The sequence below is a fragment of the Otolemur garnettii genome, unplaced genomic scaffold, assembly GCF_000181295.1.
Source record: "Otolemur garnettii isolate 467f Iridium unplaced genomic scaffold, OtoGar3 scaffold00019, whole genome shotgun sequence".
NCBI classification, from domain to species: domain Eukaryota; kingdom Metazoa; phylum Chordata; class Mammalia; order Primates; family Galagidae; genus Otolemur; species Otolemur garnettii.
The window spans coordinates 12,590,365-12,595,448 of NW_003852414.1; the positions used below are offsets into that span (position 1 = coordinate 12,590,365).

Below are 5,084 nucleotides of genomic sequence, written 5' to 3' on the forward strand. Positions count from 1 at the left end.
AAAAAAAAAAAAAAAAAGATTATAGCAATAGCTTCAGTTATTTATTAAACTTTTTATAAGGTGATAACTTCTCTTTTTTTTTTTTGCAGTTTTTGGCCAGGTCTGGGTTTGAACCTACCACCTCCAGCATATGGGGCTGGCACCCTATTCCTTTGAGCCACAGGCACGGCCTGGTGATCATAACTTTTTATTGACATGATTCAAAAAATACAAAAAGATACATGGTGAGGGGCGGTGCCTGTGGCTCAGTGGGTAGAGCACCAGCCCCAGACAAGGATGACCCGTTCAAACCTGGCCCCAGCCAATCTGCAACAACAACAACAAAAAAAGATACATGGTGGGGTGATGCCTGTAGTTCAAGCGATAAGGCGCCAGCCACGTACACCAGAGCTGGCAGGTTCGAATCCAGCCCGGGTCTGCCAAACAATGACAACTACAACCAAAAAACAGCAGGGTATTGTGGCGGGTGCCTATAGTCCCAGCTACTCAGGAGGCTGAGGCAAGAAAATCGTTTAAGCTCAGGAGTTGAGGTTGCTGCGAGCTGTAAAGCCACGATACTCTACCCAGGACAATACCTTGAGGCTCTATCTCAAAAAAAAAAAAAAAAAAAGATACATGGTGAAAATTCTCCTAATCTTATTTGCTTAGCTTTGCTTTCTGACTCTCATTGTAATTAGTTTATTTCTCTTATTTTCTTCATGTAAGTAGAAACATATACATATACAGACTCTTGGGGTTTGCTGTTGTTGTTGTTGATGCAGTCTCACTCTGTTGCCCCAGGCTAGAGTGAATGGAAAAGAAAAATTGTTCAGGTGATACTAAGGCTTTGCATACATGCATAAGTTCACATGCCTATTGAGGCATCTGCACGCATGCATAAGTTCACCCACAGTAAGATAACCAAATGATCAAGAAGAAAAGCAATAGTGTAATTTGAATTTTAAAGAAGAAAGTAATACCAAAATGGAATCCAAAAGACAGTGTTCAAAGACGTGAAAGAAAGCAGGTTCCCAAAGGCCATAAGAGCATTACTAGATGGCATAATCAGTTTTTAACACTGAAAATGGATCCAGTAGAATCAAAACTATAAAAAGGAAAATTAGATATGGCCATTTGATGTTAACAGCAAAATTAACAAAGTGGTGGACTTTAAAGCCAAATGTAGGCTCGGCGCCTGTGGCTCAAGCGGCTAAGGCACCAGCCACATACACCTAAGGTGGCGGGTTCAAATCCCCAGCCCGGGCCCACCAAACAACAATGATGGCTGCAACCAAAAAATGGCCAGGCGTTGTGGCGGGCGCCTGTAGTCCCAGCTACTTGGGAGGCTGAGGCAGGAGACTCACTTGAGCCCAGGAGTTGGAGGATGCTGTGAGCTGTGAGCCCATGGCACTCTACCCAGGGGGAGAGCTTGAGGCTCCGTCTCAAAAAAAAAAAAATAAAGCCAAATGTAAAAGGATGAATGAACAGGAGTTTATGATATTTTATGTATTTACACCTAAAATGTTCAGAAAAGGATAAGGCAACCTACTATGAAAAACTTGCATTATAGTAACAAAAAATAGAAAAAGTGAACTTTTTTAAAAGCCAGTATGATGAACATCTATTATTTGTTTGCATCATAAGCACCCCCTCTTTTTGATATAGCTCCCGCTCCCACCCCCTTCAGGGAAACTGCTCTTACCCCTGACTCCAACTAGGCAGTTCTAGTGAGGGATGCCATTCATAGTACCCTCCCCACTCCAGCCACAGAGATGGTGGGTACATGATCCAAGACAGGCCAATCAGAGTCCTTCCCAGGATTCTTCAAGAAAGCCCCTTCTTCTGGTAGAAAGGGCTGGAAACAAGAGCTGCCAGCAGTCATGGTTCCAGCCTCATGAAGTAGAGAGTCTGTAGTGTAAGAGAATGAAATCAACACGCAGAGAAATAGAGGTAAGAGGTGAAGTCCTAAACAACATGGAAGGAAGAAGAGGAAACAAACATACTAATAATGAGATTAATGTAGCTGATATAACTAAAAACCAGGTTGGTTCTGAGCTGACTGGGAGCCAGGCCAAAAAAATAAACAGAATGTATTTCATAGATCTAACAAAAAGAAGGAAATATACCAGACCCTCAAGGGAGATAGTCTTCCTGATGCTATTATTAAAAGAACTTCAGTTACATGGATTTTTAAGTAAGGGTCACTGAAAGACAACATGGACAATGTCCATGATGAGAATGTTACAGCAAATACAGATTTCATATGCTATTACTTACAATGACAACTAAGTTATTTCTTAAGCATTAAGCAAAACTAAGAAACTAGAATACTGTAGGTAGTTGAGTAAGCAGAGAGATACCAACTATGGTTTTATTCTCCCAGGAACTTTGCCAATAAAGACAAAAGGACAAAAATGTAAAATGGAAAGTAGAATCCATGGGAAGAGTCAAAAATGTTTGTGAGCTAAGTGGGTAAAAATCAAGTAAAAAGGACAGAATGAAGACAGAAGACTGATAAATTGTTTTATCACTAGTAATTGATAAAACAAGACCCTGAAGGAAATGAGAAACGGCCATATTAAAAACACAGGTTGTTAATTTCATGTAAAAACTTCTTCCTCCTCCCTGAAACACCAAGTAACAGTGAGACAAAATGGCATAAGGCCACAAATACAAAAAAAACATAAAGGAAAACAGCTACAAAATTTTGGAAACCAAAAGACATAAAACAAATGACAAAAGACTTAACAGATGAGAATAAGTTGCTGCAATAAGACCCCAAATAATGCATCTTATATCACATAGCACCCAGAACTAGAGAAGCATTAGGTTCCAAGCATCAAGGAGTGGGTAAATACGTATGCACAGTAATAGTATATGTAGGAAGCATGTTCCCAACTGAGACTAAAAGCAGTAGAACTGGATACAAACTGAAAAGCTATCAGAGCCATCTCCTTCACTAAGTACTACAAGTAACTATTTTTCCCCTACCATAGAAAACTGTAAAGGTTAATTTTCTGCAGAAGGTAAATCTACACTTGGGAACAAAAGGAACAAATGAGAAGGGTGGCATTCTAAAAAAAAGAATTAAATGAAAGTCTAATTCTACATACTCGAATTCTAGCACACACCTGGCTCAAAGAATATTGGTAACCAGGTCTGTCAACACCAGATGATGGGAGAATTTCTCTCTGTATACACTAAGAAACCAAATAGATCACTTTTAATTAAGTCAACAAGCCAACAGTCTCTGCCCCCCACATACAGCTTCCAATCAACTCATAAAGAAATTGTCTTAAATTTCAGTTGATGGCTAAGAGTCACCAGATTTTTAAGCAAAATTCATAAGAAAGATAGGCAAAACCAAACAGTACAAAGAAAGAGTACCAAGAACAGAAGAAAACTAAAACAATACAAACATTCCTCATTGATATCTGCAGAGAGTTAAGAAAAGATAGTAAATCCAAAAATAAAAACAAAAGATAAAAAATAAGGAACACCCAAAAAGCATAAAAAAGCTCTCAGAAATTTAAAAGTATAAAAGAATTTTAAAAGTTAAGCAAATGTTTGGAGGATAAAGTGTGGGAAAAGAACAAAAGGAGATACATAACCTAAAACACAAAATGTACAGCGGCGCCTGTGGCTCAATGCTATTGAGTACCAGCCCCATATACCGAGGGTGGCGGGTTTGAACTAGCCCCGGCCAAACTGCAACAAAAAATAGTGAGGAGTTGTGGTGGGAGCCTGTAGTCCCAGCTACTCGGGAGGCTGAGGCAAGACAATTGCCTAAACCCAAGAGCTGGAGGTTGCTATGAGCTATGATGCCAAAGCACTCTACCATGAGCGACAAAGAGAAACTCTGTCTCAAAAAATAAAAATAGTCAAGCATTTTGGCAGGTGCCGGTAGTCCCAGCCACTCAGGAGGCTGAGGCAAGAGAACTGCTTGAGCCCAGAAGTTTGAGATACCTAATGAGCTATGATGACCACAGCACTCTACTCAGGACAACAGAGTGAGACTCTGTCTCAGAAAAAGAAAAAAGAATTTAAAAAAAGAATGAATGGGCTCAGTACCTGTGGCTCAAGTGGTTAAGGTGCCAGCCACATGCACCTAAGGTGGTGGGTTCAAATCCAGCCCGGGCCCGCCAAACAACGATGGCTGTAACCAAAAAATAGCCAGGCGTTGTGGCGGGCGCCTATAGTCCTAGCTACTTGGGAGGGTGAGGCAGGAGACTCACTTGAGCCCAGGAGTTGGAGGTTGCTGTGAGCTGTGATGCCACAGCACACTACCCAGGGGGACAGCTTGAGGTTCTGTCTCAAAAAAAAAAAAAAAGAATGCATCACTGTTTTCAGACTGAGATCTCAGACACGGCAGGAGTACCACTGTGGCCAGGAGTCTGACACTAACCTGGGCAATACAGCAAGACCCCCTTGTCTTAACAAAAAGTTTAAAAATTAGTTGGGTGTGAACTCCACCCCCGTAGTTCCTATTATTGGGAAGCTGAGACAGGAAGGTCACTTGAGCCCAGCAGTTCAAGGTTGCTGAGGTATGATCATGCCACTACATTCCAGCTTGAGCAGTAGAGTAAAATCCTACTTCTAAAAAAATTAAACAAATAGATACCATATGCTGGGCAATTTATCAATATATGACTGCTTTCGTTTCTATTACTAGTTATGTAACCAGGTTAGAAAAGAATACAAAGTATAAAGCATTTACCTCATGCCTACCCTTATGTTAGGCTTTTCTCACATTCAAAGAAAAGAAATTTCAGAGGAAAGAAAAAAAAATGGCTATTTGCCTAGGCACAGTGGCTTTTGCCTATAATCCGAGCAGTCTGAGAGGCCCATGCAAAAAGATCCCTTGAGCTCAGGACACTGATACCAGCCTGAACAAAAGTGAAACCTCGGCTCGGCACCTGTGGCTCAAGTGGCTAAGGCGCCAGCCACATACACCTAAGGTGGCGGGTTCGAATCCCTAGCCCGGACCCGCCAAAACAACAATGATGGCTGCAACCAAAAAATGGCTGGGCGTTGTGGCGGGCGCCTGTGGTCCCAGCTACTTGGGAGGCGGAGGCAGGAGACTCGCTTGAGCCCAGGAGTTGGAG

At 41.6% G+C, this 5,084-nt stretch overlaps 1 protein-coding gene across 14 annotated transcripts in view; it reads right to left on the minus strand.

Moving 5' to 3' along the window:
* Positions 1–5,084, minus strand: part of MLLT10 (MLLT10, histone lysine methyltransferase DOT1L cofactor) — a 204,559-nt gene that overhangs the window by 174,113 nt on the left and 25,362 nt on the right. The window contains exon 3 of one of the 14 annotated variants that reach the window (XM_023511355.1): positions 1,682–1,887. The exons of 12 other annotated variants lie outside the window; for them this stretch is intronic. The gene's annotated coding sequence lies outside the window, so the exon portion shown is untranslated. Of the gene's footprint in view, positions 1–1,681; positions 1,888–5,084 lie in introns of those variants that run through there. One more of the 14 variants, XM_023511349.1, reaches the window with a different exon arrangement.